The sequence below is a fragment of the Pagrus major genome, chromosome 11 (assembly GCF_040436345.1).
Source record: "Pagrus major chromosome 11, Pma_NU_1.0".
NCBI lineage: Eukaryota > Metazoa > Chordata > Actinopteri > Spariformes > Sparidae > Pagrus > Pagrus major.
In genome coordinates, this window is record NC_133225.1 from 116,602 (window position 1) to 134,115 (window position 17,514).

The following is a 17,514-nucleotide window of genomic DNA, read 5'->3' on the forward strand; positions in this document are numbered from 1 at the left end:
GAGATCGGAGTCGGCTCAAAATTCAAACAAGGTTTTAATCTTGTACAAGAGGAGCATTCACAGAGCAACATGCAGGTCAGTTACAAAGTGAAGACTCAATTTCTGAGGAGGAAAGCTTGGTTTTTATCTGTCTCTGTGGGTGTGTTTTCACTCTGAAAGCTACTAATTTATGCCCTCCTGCACTTAAAGAAATAATTAACAGAGAAGGGAGTGATAACCTTCAGTGATTACTCAATACCTTACATGGGTCATAAAACAAGGTCACAGGTTCACGTTAAACATACTTTGCTGTGTAAGACTTCAATTCACATACCTCTACATGAGGTACAAAATTCCCATCACAACTATAAGATAAGAATATTTGTCTGCTGTCCTGACATTGGTCGGAGTTCGTTCCACCACTGAGGTGCCAGAACAGAGAAGAGTCAGGACTTCGCTGGGCAGTCTATAACTCATCACTAATTGACCACAACCACCACTAACATCTCATAACTACCACAGACTGTGTTAACTGCCCCACAGGCACCATCAAATGCCCCAAACTGCTCTAACACACCACACTGAACTGAAATGAACCTCACTCACTGAGTAATCACATTACTCTGATTAATAAACCAATCAGCTGGCAGAGGTCAGAGCATGAACCCAAGGCTTTTATTCTGAAGGGATCTGCTCTATAGAAGATTTCCTTCAGTGTTTGACCTCAATTAAACCCGACTGGTGGGAGGTCAAAGGTCACCCTCAGACTGGTCGTGTTGTTAGAGACATCAGAACAAACATCTTTATGATCTGAAGTTTATGAAAAAGTTTCAGATCAAATAAATCGAGTTAAAGAAGACGAAAAGTCGGAAATCTGTTTCAGCAGAAACACTTTGAACTCAACAGAACTCCATTTAAAAAACGCAGCATTTAACTTCTGGACCACTACAGGAGAATTTTTCTGACTGAAGAAAAAAAAAACTTAAATTAATGATTATTACCTAATTTATTATTAATTGACAATATGGTGCTAATCAATAACCGTTCATGTTGATGAATGTCTTAATTTTATTTACACACACTTTCAGACTAACTTTAGACGCACACCTGCGCCACCAGTTTCTTTTTCTTTTCAAAAGCATTTGAATTACAGCAGGACACCACTGTGTTCTGAAAACATGAGCCTCACACCCGAAATTTTAATAATCATTGTTGTTATTTATGCTTCTTTGTTAAATGACAGTTTATTGACTGAATGTAGGCAAAAAGCAATGTATTATTTTATCTGTTAAAGTCAAAATATGCAGTCAGAAATCAGATTTGTATTGATTATATATTAATGTTCTCAACTTATCTGGGAGATGCTGAAAGAATCAAAATCTGTTGATAAAATTCATGAATTCATGATGAAGCTAACTGCTAACCTGAGTTATACAGCGCCTATAAAAAGTATTCACCCCCTTAATTGTTTTCTCCTTTTATTGCTTTTATAAATGGAATCATAGTAAATATACCAAAAAAAACTCTTTAATCAAAGTGAAAACAGATTTCTACAAAGTAATGTCAATGAATTAAAAATATATAATGTAATATACGTGACTGCATAAGTTTTCACCCCCTTTAAGTCAGTATTTAGTAGATGCACCTTTGGCCTCGATCACAGCACTGAGTCTGTGTGGAGTCTCAATCAGGCTTCAACATCTGGACGCTGCAATTTTACTCCATTCTTCCTTGTAAAACTGCTCAAGCTCTGTCAGGTTGATGGTGGCCTCCCTCACTAGTCTCCTTCTTGCACCATCACTCAGTTTGTGAGGACGACCTCCATATTCCTTCTTTTTTTTTTAACCCTTGTGCCCTCCTCAAATTTACTACCCTCTGGACACCTTCGTGGCAAAAATGTACACGCACAGAAAAACTGCTATAAAATCATCATACATCAATATTTTTTTCTACTTTTTTTTTTTATAAATCACTTAAACAACTTCCCCCTTATTCAAAACTACCAAACATTCAATCATTTTCAGGATTTTAACCCTCTAAATGCCAGTTTAATTATTTGAATTATTTCATTTTTTGTTACAAAAAAACACAAAAAATGAACTATTTTCCATAAAATAAATAGTAGTGAGATGGGGCTTTGGTGGTGATTAGAGTCTTGGATATGTCAAAGATTAGCAGTAAAATTGATTTCATTGCATTAGTATTTTTCATGTAGTGTCAAATACTCCCTCTGGACACCTTCGTGGCCAAAAATGCCCCATTGACTGCCATTCAAACCACATGTTTTAATCTCACTGCCATTACAGTATAAAATCATGCATTATCTAATGTCAGCATTTCATTTTGAAGAAAATAGTGATATTTGACATTTTCACTGTATTCCACCAGATTCAACCATTTTCCCATTGTAGGCCGAGGCATGAAATTCTTGTATTTTTTCCAGTTATATTATGGAGCCGTGTGACTACCAGGGGGCCCCCAGAGTGATTTTTTTTGTGTGTGTGTGAAATAATTTTTAAATCAATATCTGATTTATCAGTATGAACATTTGTTGTGCAAACTGCAACAAATTTGAAAACTTCAACAACAAAAGAGAATACAACAGAACATATGACATATGAACACATTTGAAACAGAAATATCCAGGCTTTGAATATGTGATGTATGTGTGTGTGTTTGAGAGAAACAGATAAATGGATTGAGAGAGAGAGAGGGTGTGAGTGAGTGAGTGAGTGAGTGAATGAGTGTGTGTGTGTGTGTGTGTGTGTGTGTGTGTGTGTGTGTGTGTGTGTGTGTGTGTGTGTGTGTGTGTGTGTGTGTGTGTGTGTGTGTGTGTATTTCAAGCAGCAGACCAGCAGGTCATGCAGCATGTGATCTGGTGCTCTTTACACATGCACCTGTTACACTTAGTGCAGGAAGTGGAAGACCTCTTTTTTAGGCCTGTGCACAACCAGCACACACCTCTCCTTCTGGTTGAGCTGGTGGAAGCAGTGGCAATGGCGGTGTTGGTGGTTTCTGCAAGGGCAGCAACAGGGGCCTGTAACTCCGACACCATGGCAGCAGCAGCTGCTGTACGCGGGGGGTGCTTTCTCCGCACGATCTCTGAGGACACCATGGATTTTCCCAGCTCCTCTAAGAACAACCTCCGTCTGTATGTTCTTTGCCGGTTCCAGGAGGGATCCACAGCAGTGAACAGCACGAAAGCATTGAAGGCGGAGACATCGATGCAATTGAAGAAAAGGGCCTGTGGCCACCGAAGGGTCCGCCTCCTACAACTGTAGGTGCTGACCACCTACAAACGACCAAGAAAGATAAAAGAATATAAATAAATAACTGTCCTTCATTTTATATAATTCATTCTTTATATAAATGCAAGAAATAAGTCTAATGAATGATAAGCAATCATAATAAATATGTATTTATCTCAAACAAACACATGAAATCAGTGAGAATAAATAGACTAAGTCTGGAATCAATACATATAGTAATAAAAGCATACAATCACATACCTTGTCAAGGTTATCCACGCCACCCTTGCAGCAATTGTAGTCAATGATGATTTGTGGTTTCTGCTTCTTATCGTGATGTACAGCTGGCTCCCGGTGTTTGCTGCTCAGAAGGAGGACATTTCTTCCCCGCCGTGGGATGTAGCTCACTGCTGTGGTGGTGGTTGTGAATGCAAACAGAGATGAGAAGATAGCTCTCTCCTTTGTCTGCTTCAGTTTGGGGGGAAGCTCAGGCTTGTTTGCCCTGATGGTCCCTACCAGGGCCACTTTCTTCCTCAGAAGCTCCTGGGCAAGTGAGTAGGAAGTGAAAAAATTGTCACAAGTAAGTGTGACTCCCGTGAGTCCCTCAGTCATGTCCAGGATGACTCGCTTTCCCTGGCCCATCTCCGGAGCTCCACCAGCTGCTTTTCCAGTATATACCTGGCACCTCCAGGTATATGATGTGGCGACATCTGCATTGACCCAGATTTTCAGCCCATACTTTGCTGGCTTGCTGGGCATGTACTGCTGGAATTTGCAGCGGCCTCTGAAGGGTACAAGCTGCTCATCAACACAGATGTCTTCCCCTGGATTGAACAGGAGTGGGAGGCGCTGTGTCCACTTGTCCCACATATTCCGGAAAGCAGAAAGCTTGTCCTCCTTGTGTCGAGAAGGACGGGTGAGTCGGTCATCAAATCGGAGGGCGCCGCTTATTGTCTGAAATCGTTTGTGGGACATGGTGGCCCTGAAGATTGGTCTCCCACTCTTGTCATCCCACAGGCTGCGGGTAGATTCCCCTTTGGACCTGTACACACCTGCCAGGATGAGAAGCCCCATGTACGCCCGGATCTCTTGGGCATCCACATCACTCCATCCTGACACTGTACGCCTCCCATGTAGGTTCGTCATTTGTAAAATCACCTGGAGCATCTCAGGAGTGACGAACAGGTCAAAAGAGGATGCCACATCATGTATTCTTGAGATGGCATATCTTGTGGGCCCTGGCATCATGCCGGTGGGTGCCTGTATGTATCGCAGTGTCTCAGCACGAGATGGAGACCAGACTTGCCCGTTCTTCGCTGTCCACTCACTATTAGGATGGGCAAGATCCTCAGTGTCCTCTCCACTTTCAAAGGACAGGTCAGAGTCACTCACAGAAGTGGAGGACTCCAGTGCCCATTCTGTGTCAGACTCCCCCTCAGAGTTTGTGTCTTCTTCAGATTCAGAGTCCTGCAGCTCGCTGGCAGATGAAGGCTGCGTGACCATTTGTAAAGCCTCTTCTGCACTGAAATGCCTCTTCATTTTTGCTCCTTTTCTCTGCTCCAGGTCTTTCTCCTTCTCTGCTCACAAATGAAATGACCCCTCAGCCAAGCTGCATGTTCATCTTTGGCTGTGAAAGCAGCCAGGTGCATAAACACAGTGACAGTTGTTTTTATTTTTGTTTTTGAGTACAGCGGTCAAGAGGTCATGTTTTTACTCAAGCACCTCTTCAAGGAGACATGAAACACATCCATCAAAAGATGTTTTTTTTCACCCCTGAATGATCAGTGCATGCTTATAGATTCACACACACTCTCTCACACGCACACACATGCAGACACACACACGCACACACACACACACCAAGTAGAGTGCACCAGGTCACATGCTGCAGAACCTGCTGGGCTGCTGCTGGAAATGAACAACACACACACACACACACACACACACACACACACACACACACACACGACCACACACACAAACAAATCACTCTGGGGGCCCCCTGGTAGTCACACGGCTCCATAATATAACTGGAAAAATACAAGAATTTCATGCCTCGGCCTACAATTGGAAAATGGTTGAATCTGGTGGAAAACAGTAAAAATGTCAAATATCACTATTTTCTTCAAAATGAAATGCTGACATTAGATAATGCATGATTTTATACTGTAATGGCAGTGAGATTAAAACATGTGGTTTGAATGGCAGTCAATGGGGCATTTTTGGCCACGAAGGTGTCCAGAGGGAGTATTTGACACTACATGAAAAATACTAATGCAATGAAATCAATTTTGCTGCTAATCTTTGACATATCCAAGACTCTAATCACCACCAAAGCCCCATCTCACTACTATTTATTTTATGGAAAATAGTTCATTTTTTGTGTTTTTTTGTAACAAAAAATGAAATAATTCAAATAATTAAACTGGCAATTAAGGGGTTAAAATCCTGAAAATGATTGAATGTTTGGTAGTTTTGAATAAGGGGGAAGTTGTTTAAGTGATTTATAAAAAAAAAAGTAGAAAAAAATATTGATGTATGATGATTTTATAGCAGTTTTTCTGTGCGTGTACATTTTTGCCACGAAGGTGTCATAAGGGTGCAAAATGCATAAATAGAGTATAAAAGACATGTGAGAGTAAAATACATTGGATTTCAAAAATTTTACTAAAAAGAAAAGTTCTTGCAAAAATTCATGCCATAAGCTGTAACACAGCCAAAATGATCACCAAATGAAAAAAAAAAAATGAGAAAAATGTACAAAAATGCCCGAGGAGGGCACAAGGGTTAATGATGGATTTAACTGAACTCTGGGGGATGTTCAGTGACTTGGAAATGTTTTTGTATCCGTCCCCTGACTTGTACTTTTCAATCACCTTTTGACAGAGTTGCTTGGAGTGTTTTTTTTATCTTCATGGTGTAATTGTAGCCAAGAATATTGATCAACAGTGACTGGACCTTCAGACACAAGTGTCTTTATACTGTAATCACCTGAGACACATTCAGTGCACTCAGGTGATCTCAAGTTCACTAATAGTGCGACTGCTAGCACTAACTGGCTGGACCTCTGTTGAATTAAGTCAGTTTCTTTAAAGGGGCTGAATACTTATTATATATTTTTAATTAATTGACATTACTTTGTAGAAATCTGTTTTCACTTTGACATCAAAGAGTTTTTATTGTATATTTTGTGTATATTGACCATGATTCTATTTATGAAAGCAATAAAAGGTGAAAATAATTAAGGGGGTGAATACTTTTTATAGGCACTGTAGCTGGTTCACAGGCTGTTTTCAACAGCTGAAGAATTACTTAATAATAAATGGCTGTTTCGATGTCTTCAATCAGGATTTCGACCATATCACAGCACTGAGACCGCTTTTCAAGGTCCTCAATGACATTCCTTTTAAACAGACAGTGGCAAAATTTCAGTCGTAGTATTACTGGATCTCAGTGCTGCGTTTGACACGGTCGACCACAATATACTACTGGACCGACTGGAAAACTGGGTGGGACTAACCCCCTCTGGTACAGAACTAAATTGGTTTAAATCCTATCTAAATGATAGAGACTACTTTGTGTCTATTGGTAATTACTCATCTGAGCAGATGAAAATGACAAGCGGAGTACCCCAAGGCTCCATTCTGGGGCCTCTACTATTCAACATTTACATGCTCCCTCTAGCTCAGATAATGGAAAACAACATAGTTATGCAGATGACACACACATTTCCATAAAGATATCACCACTATAATCCCTTGCAAAAGCTGAGTAGATGCATTGAACAAATCAGTGATTGTATGTGTCAGAGTTTTCTTCCGTTAAACAAAGATAAGACTGAAATAATTGTTTTTGGAGCCAAGGAAGCCTTGGTGTAATCATGGACTCAGACCTGAACTTTAGCAGCCACACTAAGACAATTACAAAGTCGGCCTACTATCACCTTAAAGGAATAGTTCACTCTAAAACAAAATTCAGTCATTATCGACTCACCCACATGCTGATGAGATCTCCGGTGTAGTTTCTTATTCCTCAAAGTGCAGCTGGAGACCCGTGGGGCTACCCTCCTGCAGGAATAATCCATATAACGAACGTAAGTGGCGACCGAGAGGAACGCCGGTGTGTATCTATCGCGAGTCTCGTTCATCTTGTCCGGCGCGGCTTCCATAGTGCAATTGGCTGTGAGGGAGACTCGCGTGCCTCCAGGCAGATATAGCATAGTGACTGTGTAGGCTAGAAAAACGTACTAAATGACGTCATTTCGAGTAAACTCTGGATGTCGCCACTTCAGGACACTTGGATTGCAGCGGACGAGCAGTATGGAGGAATATTACAACGTTTTTGTGTAGTTTTATGGACCTTTTCCTCTCGGTCCCACTTACGCTCGTTATATGGATTATTCCTGCCGGAGGGTAGCCCCGCGGGTCTCCAGCTGCACTTTGAGGAATAAGAAACTACACCGGACTTCTCATCAGCATGTGGGTGAGTCGATAATGACTGAATTTTGTTTTAGAGTGAACTGTTCCTTTAAGAATATATCCAGGATAAAACGACTTATGTCTCAGCAGGATTTTGAAAAAAACTTGTCCATGCATTTATCTTCAGCGGACTCGACTAACGGTGCCTTTACAGGACTCTCTAAAAAATCCATCAGACAGCTGCAGCTGATTCAGAACGCTGCTGCTCGAGTCCTAACAAGAACCAAAAAAGTAGATCACATCACTCCAGTTCTCAGATCTTTACACTGGCTTCCTGTCTGTCAAAGAATAGATTTCAAAATCCTGCTGCTGGTTTATAAAGCACTGAATGGTTTCTGATCTGCTGCCATGTTATGAACCATCCAGACCTCTGAGGTCAGGTTCAGGTCTGCTTTCAGTCCCTAGAGTCAAAACTAAACATGGAGAAGCAGCGTTCAGTTATTATGCTCCACATATCTGGAACAAACTCCCAGAAAACTGCAGGTCTGCTCCAACTCTCACCTCTTTTAAATCAAGACTGAACACCTTTCTGTTTGCCACTGCCTTTCACTGAAACAATATCAAGGCTTTGAACTGCACTGTGACTTTTATTCTTTAGTCTGGTCCCTTTTAAAACTTTTCTATTTTAGCCTACTTTCCTATTTCTTAACTTGTTTTAATGTTTTGTTTTTTTGATGTCTTCCTACTTGTTTTTAATGTATTTAAATGTAATTGTAATGTAATTGTATGCCCTGTAAAGCACTTTGAGTTGCCTTGTGTCTGAATTGTGCTATACATATAAACTTGCCTTGCTTTGCCTACAAAGGTGGAATAATTGCTGTTGATGATTCTGGTTTGAAGGGATCCGGTTCCGGTTTGAGAAAAGTTTGCTGTGTGAGTTGTCCGCTGTGATATCGGCTTTTTGACTACTGTCTGGACTTTTTGGCTTACAATCTTGGATTCTGGACTTTGGGTAACTTTGGTTAGACCCCTGACTTGAAACATCTGGCATTTGAAATACGGACAAATTAAAAGGAACGGAGGAGAAGCAGGTCGCGTACTGGTGAGTTGGATAGCTGATAACAGCTGATCTGCCGGTGAACAGCTGATCAAGCCGTCAGCTGTCGCCGATCAAACGGCGCATAATGGGGCCGAAAAAAATCCTGACCCTGACCACGGAGGAGGTCGATGACATAAAAAAGTCACTTGACTTCCTATCGGAGGAAGTTTCTGCTGTGAGGACGCAGCAGAAAAACATCTTGAAGCTGGTTGACGAGGTGAAGGTGCTCCATTTGCAAAATGCAGAGAAGGACAAGCGGCTTGCCTACCTTGAAAATCAGGTCGCGGACCTCGAACAATACACCAGAATGAATGATATTGTCATCACTGGAATACCAATTAAACCACGGTCCTATGCGAGGGCGGTGACTGCAAGCAGCCAGGGAGAACCCGAATGTGAGCTGGATGCGAGCTCAACCGAGCAACAGGTGGCTGCATTTCTGCAGTCAAAAGGGATTGCTCTGGACTTCAACCAGGTTGAAGCTTGCCACCCGCTACCCAGAAGAAACAACAATGACAAGCCAGTTGTCATACTGAGATTTGTTAACAGGAAGCACAAAGTTGCACTCCTGAAAAAGGGCAAGATGCTCAAAGGCACAGATGTTTACATTAATGAACATCTGACGAAGACCAACGCTAACATCGCAAAGAAAGCACGTTACCTCAGGAGAATGAAAAAAATTCAGAGCACATGGACGAGAAACTGCAAAATATTCATCAAGCTTAACGGATCACCAGAAGAGGCCAATATAATAAAACAATATCTGACCTGAACTTGAATTTCAAGATGGTAGAGGCTATGACGCAGGTGGTTGACAGCCTTCTTGAATGTCTCACAATACAGATTTGTATTGAAAAGAACTGTAGTTCTAGTATTGATAATTTCAGGGAATGGATGGAAAGCATGGTAATAAAAATGGGTAACAAAAATATCTTCATTTGTGGGGATTATAATATTGATATACTAAACCCCAACAATCAGAAAAGTATTGAAGATTTTTTAAATTCAATGCATAGTTTGAGTCTCTTTCCTACAATCGCTAGACCCAGTAGAATAACGTCTCATAGTGCAACTCTGATAGATAACATATTCACCAATGTAATAGAAAACAACACAATAAGTGGGTTATTAATTAGTGATATCACCGACCACCTTCCAGTATTCACAGTATATGACGATAATTGTAGAATAGAGGAACATAAACAATATAGACAAATTAGGACAGAGGAGGCAATAGCTACTCTAAAACATGAATTAATGGCACAGGACTGGGATGCAATATATAATGAAACAGATGTAAATAATGCATACGACAAATTATTGACTAGATTTACTTCATTATATGATAAGCACTGTCCCATTAAGGGATATAATAAAACACTAGCATATAAGAGCAGTCCATGGTTGACTAAAGGTTTAAGAAATGCTTGTAAAAAGAAAAATTTACTCTACAGGAACTTCATAAAACAGAGAACAGAAGAAGCAGAAGATAAATATAAAAGATATAAGAATAAGTTAACTAATATTATAAGATTAAGCAAAAAAGAATACTATAAAAAGAAATTAGAGGATAATAGAAACAATATGAACAGGATATGGAATATACTAAACAATATTATTAGAGATGGTGCTAAACAAAACAATTTACCTAAATATTTTGTTATAAATGATATTGAAAATTATAATATGGATGAGGTGGCAAACAGTTTTAATCAGTTCTTTGTAGATGTTGGTCCTGAGCTAGCAAAAAACATCCCAAATCCAGGGCCGGATGGAGACTACATGGATAAACTAATAGAAAGGAATCCCCACTCAATGTTTCTAAAAGCAATAGAGGAAAATGAAATTATCAACATAGTAAAAAAGTGTAAAAATAAAACATCTACAGACTACAATGGCATTGATATGTCATTAATTAAACAGGTCATCGAGGGGGTATCAAAACCATTAGCACACATCGGCAATTTGTCTTTTCAAACTGGTACATTTCTAAACCAGATGAAAATTGCTAAGGTCATTCCGCTATACAAAACTGGGAGCAAGCACAACTTTACAAACTACAGACCTGTCTCAATACTGCCACAACTCTCAAAAATATTGGAAAAGCTTTTTAACAATAGAATGGATGCATTTTTGGAAAAAACACAAACTATTTTCAGAGTCAGTATGGGTTTAGGGTTAACAGATCAACATCACAGGCAATAATGGACTCAATTGAGAAAAACACAGATGCAATAGACAATAAAATACATGCAATAGGAGTATTCATCGATCTCAAAAAAGCATTTGATACAATTAATCATAACATACTATTCAATAAACTGGAAAAATATGGGATAAGGGGACTGGTATTAGACTGGGTAAAGAGTTATTTGAAAGGACGGCAACAGTTTGTAAAGTTGGGTAATCACTGCTCTGGATATTTGGACATTGCTTGCGGGGTCCCCCAGGGGTCAGTATTGGGCCCCAAATTGTTTATCCTGTATATCAATGATATGTGTAAAGTATCTAGGTGGTTAAAATTGGTCAATTTCGCGGATGACACAAATATTTTTGGTTCAGGAGAAAACATTATACAAGTGGAAACAGCTATAAACGAGGAAATGCAAAAACTAAAAATATGGTTTGACTGGAATAAATTATCATTAAATGTAAGTAAGACTAAGTTCATGTTGTTTGGCAAATGCACAGTGAACACAAAGGTGCGAATAGAATTAGATGGGGTTGAAACTGAAAGGGAAAACAAATTTCTTGGGGTTATGGTAGATGACAGGCTGAGTTGGAAACCACACATCAAACATGTACAGTCCAAAGTTTCAAGAAGCATTGCAGTCATACACAAAGCAAAACAATCACTGGATCATAATTCTCTTCGCACGCTTTACTGTTCACTGGTCTTGCCATATTTACATTACTGTGCTGAGCTTTGGGGAAATACTTACAAAACTTCATTACAGTCACTTACCATCCTGCAGAAAAGAGCAATAAGGACTATTCACAAGATCAACTACTTGGAACATACAAATCCACTTTTTATACAATCAAAACTACTGAAATTCACTGACATTGTATCTTATCAAACAGCTATCATCATGTATAAGGCAAAAAACAGACGATTACCAGAAAATATACAAAATTTATTTAGGAATCGGGAGGGAGGTTATCAATTAAGAGGGGAACATAACTTCTAAAGCTTAAATGGACGAACAACCTTGAAAAGTTTCTGTATATCTATTTCTGGTGTCAAGCTATGGAACAATCTAAGTGAGGAACTCAAGCAAAGTCCAAATATTAACCAGTTCAAGAAAATGTACAAAAACATGTTGTTTAGCGGGTACAATGGATAATGATTATTAATGATTATTGGTGATTATTATTTATTAATTGATGTGGCATGGTGATGAGAGGTAGAGAAGCCTATGTGAATGTGTGTATGTATGTATGTATGTATGTATGTATATGTATGTGTATATATGTGTATGTGTATGTGTATGTGTGTATGTATATACTGTATGTATATATATATGTGTATGTATGTGTGTATATATATATATATACATATATTATATATATATATATATATATATATATATATATATATATATATAATTTTTATCTAGACAAAGGGGTGAGAGCTAACAAGCTATGCTTCTTCTCACTCCTTTTCGAATATGTCATTTATTTATTTATTTTTCTGTGCTTTATTATTATTTTGCTTCCTCAAATTTTCATTTCTATATTATGTTGTGCAAATAATTTACTTAGTAGCAATCAGGAAGCCTTGTACTATTTGCATATTTGGAATTAAATAATAATAATAAAAAAATATATAAATAAATTCAGTAAAGATAGGGTTAGGTTTAACTCCCCTGAGTGGACAGTTTGTCATATATGAGCTACTTTGATGTTTTAATGACACAACTGATAAACATCTCTGCTAGCTGCAGCCGTACAGAAGCTAACCACTGTGTGATCATCAGCTTTAATCTGCAGAGTCTGTTTGAAGACTTGATTTAATCCATAATGATAAATCTGACATTGTGATTATTGATCCTTTGGTTGAAAACAGTTTTTATTGGTGTTAGCTGCCATCAGCAATCCCATAGTGCCTTGAGTTCAGCCTGTTGACTGATGTCAGAACAGTTTGACTGATGTCAGTTCAGCCTGTCGACCAATCAGAGGCTGTGGACGCTCGGACAATTAGGTTATGCATTTGTAATGGAAGAATAAATGTAATGAATACTGTGTAGTAACTAAATTTAAACTCTAACAGACGCAGCCTGAGCTGGCGACAGAAGTAAAAATTAAAAATATAGAAACTATAAATTAATATCTAATGAAAACTAAAGTCTTTAAAGGTTATTTTCACTCTGCTCATTCATGTTGGACTTGTTTTAATGATGCTGCTTCTCTGAATCTGAGCTGTGAGTAAATATGTTCCTTTGAATCCACTGCTGAATATGTTTTAATGTTCCTGTGACTCTGAAGCTGCTTCAGGAGAAACTTTATTTAAACATGTTCAGACTGATTAAAACAACTCTTCTTCTCTTTTTTGACTTTTACAGATGAATCTCCTTCAGTGTCGTCCCGAAAACAAAGCTGGTCATTTCTGTGTTTCAATCCTTCAACCTTTATTTATACGGCAGCTCGGGGACAAACAGCACAGATGTGAAACTGCAAACAACAGCAATCAAAGATATGACGGATCAGAACACATTAGAAATATTAAAAACTGGATTAAAGACAGAGATTAAACATGAACCTCTGACTCCATTTAAAAACTGTTCAGGTCACATGATGACTTTAGACCTGATCTTTGACTTGCAGACAAAAAGCCTCTGGTGAACGTCAGTCGGTATGTGAACTGTCATCAGAGACTGACTGACATCCAGGAGCTCGCCAACATGTCGCCCACGTCCGCTGGATATCGATTAGATTATAGATCTGATTGAGTCCTCAACCTTTGATTGACTGATCGATATGATTGGAGATGTCTTATCTCACGTTTTCAGAATAACTTTGACAATATATAGAATTTCCTTCGATTTACCTCAGTCATAATAATAATAACACGTGTCAGACAGTTTTTTATAAACGTCCTCTTTGTGGATACTGTTTACATGAAAGTGAAACAAAGTAAAAACTAGTCAGAGCTTCTTAAAGTTTCTTTGTGCTTAAATATTTGTTGCCACACAGAGTTTAAAACCTGCAGCTCCTCCAGTTAGTTAGGAGTGAAGAAGCCTCTTGGACGAGACGTGAAATGTCTTCAACAAACTGAAACAAGTCCAGCTGACTATGATACAGAACTTAGAGGTACCAGGACCTGGATGACTGAGAACCTTCATCAACATTTGTTATTATTATTATATTATTATGTTTATGTGATGTTATCAACGTGATCACACGTAGTGATGCTGTTAAAACAGAACGATGATTAGCTGAGTTATTAAATGATCACATGGACACCAAGTGTTCAGGTAGCTCACCTGGTGAACAACATGCTCCATGTGTCTTATATTTGTTTATTAATGTCTTATAGTCCATCAGTAAACTTGTTAACCTCATATAATCTTATTAAAGTTAATAAACAGCTTTTAAGAACATTTAAGTGTCTTATATTAACTAACACTAATCACAAGGAGCTGAATGTAAAATGTTGTAAATAAATAAATAAAATGTGACTAAAATAATCCTTCAACTGTAGCTCTCGATGTATCTTTATAAACCAAGTGGAAGGAGACACCTGTCACCTGACGGCAGGTTTACAGAACCACTGAAAAAATATTTTTATGTGAGAAATATGAAGAGTGAAGCCATGACGAGGATCACAGTCCACGGTCATCTCATCTCATTCATAAACTAATCAGATTGATCAGATCAGTCCCTGATTATTGATGAACAGTTTGTTTTGATCCTCCTGCAGACTCAATCTGTAAATGTCTTCGTGTCAGACAGAAACCAGGACATCCTCAGTGTGGCTGCCGGGTAATTAGGGTTGGAGGAGGAGGACGACAACGAAGGCTCAGCTGGCAGCTGCTGTCATGAAGAGCAGAAATATGAATAAAAAGAAGAAACATAAACCTGAGTGTCCTCACACAACTTCACCTTATACATTCTGTTATATAACATACAGATAATACTGTACATTAAGTTTTACATTATGAGTCCTTTATTATTATTATTATTATTAGTAGTAGTATTAGTATTAGTATTATTGTTATTATGGAGTGTAGTTTCAGTCCGTCTCTGTGACACTGCTCTCACAGCGTTGCAGATTCCTGAACAGATGATGATTCGATGTCTCTCTTTAAATGTCACTGGACAGTTTTTCTGCCCAAAGCCTGAAACCAGAGAGGAGGAGGAGGAGGAGGAGGAGACATGTTGGGTCAGTGCACATGTGCCTGCAGTCAGGTGAGGATGACTCTGAAACAGGAAGATCAGACACAGAATGGTCTGAAATGCCAGAACGTCATCAGAAGAGCTTTACCAAGCAGATTAAACAGAAACTGTCACAGTTGAGGTTTGAGATCTGACATCAGTCAAACTGTTCTGCCATCAGTCAAACTGTTCTATCATCAGTCAAACTGTTCTACATCAAACTGTTCTGACATCAGTCAAACTGTTCTGACATCAGTTAAACTGTTCTGACATCAGTCAAACTGTTCTGACATCAGTTAAACTGTTCCATCATCAGTCAAACTGTTCTATCATCAGTCAAACTGTTCTGACATCAGTCAAACTGTTCTATCATCAGTCAAACTGTTCTGACATCAGTCAAACTGTTCTGACATCAGTTAAACTGTTCTACCATCAGTCAAACTGTTCTACATCAAACTGTTCTGACATCAGTCAAACTGTTCTATCATCAGTCAAACTGTTCTACATCAAACTGTTCTGACATCAGTCAAACTGTTCTATCATCAGTCAAACTGTTCTACATCAAACTGTTCTGACATCAGTCAAACTGTTCTATCATCAGTCAAACTGTTCTGACATCAGTCAAACTGTTCTGACATCAGTCAAACTGTTCTGACATCAGTTAAACTGTTCTACCATCAGTCAAACTGTTCTACATCAAACTGTTCTGACATCAGTTAAACTGTTCTACCATCAGTCAAACTGTTCTACATCAAACTGTTCTGACATCAGTTAAACTGTTCTATCATCAGTCAAACTGTTCTACATCAAACTGTTCTGACATCAGTCAAACTGTTCTATCATCAGTCAAACTGTTCTGACATCAGTCAAACTGTTCTGACATCAGTTAAACTGTTCTACCATCAGTCAAACTGTTCTACATCAAACTGTTCTGACATCAGTCAAACTGTTCTATCATCAGTCAAACTGTTCTACATCAAACTGTTCTGACATCAGTCAAACTGTTCTATCATCAGTCAAACTGTTCTGACATCAGTCAAACTGTTCTGACATCAGTCAAACTGTTCTGACATCAGTTAAACTGTTCTACCATCAGTCAAACTGTTCTACATCAAACTGTTCTGACATCAGTTAAACTGTTCTACCATCAGTCAAACTGTTCTACATCAAACTGTTCTACATCAAACTGTTCTGACATCAGTTAAACTGTTCCATCATCAGTCAAACTGTTCTACCATCAGTCAAACTGTTCTACATCAAACTGTTCTGACATCAGTCAAACTGTTCTATCATCAGTCAAACTGTTCTACATCAAACTGTTCTGACATCAGTCAAACTGTTCTATCATCAGTCAAACTGTTCTGACATCAGTCAAACTGTTCTGACATCAGTCAAACTGTTCTGACATCAGTTAAACTGTTCTACCATCAGTCAAACTGTTCTACATCAAACTGTTCTGACATCAGTCAAACTGTTCTATCATCAGTCAAACTGTTCTATCATCAGTCAAACTGTTCTATCATCAGTCAAACTGTTCTATCATCAGTCAAACTGTTCTGACATCAGTTAAACTGTTCTACCATCAGTCAAACTATTCTACCATCAGTCAAACTGTTCTACCATCAGTCAAACTGTTCTACCATCAGTCAAACTGTTCTACCATCAGTCAAACTGTTCTGACATCAGTCAAACTGTTCTGACATCAGTCAAACTGTTCTACCATCAGTTAAACTGTTCTACCATCAGTCAAACTGTTCTGACATCAGTCAAACTGTTCTGACATCAGTCAAACTGTTCTGACATCAGTCAAACTGTTCTACCATCAGTTAAACTGTTCTACCATCAGTCAAACTGTTCTACCATCAGTCAAACTGTTCTGACATCAAACTGTTCTATCATCAATCAAACTGTTCTGACATCAGTCAAACTGTTCTGACATCAGTCAAACTGTTCTGACATCAGTCAAACTGTTCTATCATCAGTCAAACTGTTCTATCATCAGTCAAACTGTTCTATCATCAATCAAACTGTTCTGACATCAGTCAAACTGTTCTACCATCAGTCAAACTGTTCTGACATCAAACTGTTCTATCATCAATCAAACTGTTCTGACATCAGTCAGACTGTTCTACCATCAGTCAAACTGTTCTATCATCAATCAAACTGTTCTACATCAAACTGTTCTGACATCAGTCAAACTGTTCTGACATCAGTCAAACTGTTCTACCATCAGTCAAACTGTTCTATCATCAATCAAACTGTTCTACATCAAACTGTTCTGACATCAGTCAAACTGTTCTGACATCAGTCAAACTGTTCTATCATCAGTCAAACTGTTCTACATCAAACTGTTCTGACATCAGTCAAACTGTTCTATATCAAACTGTTTTGA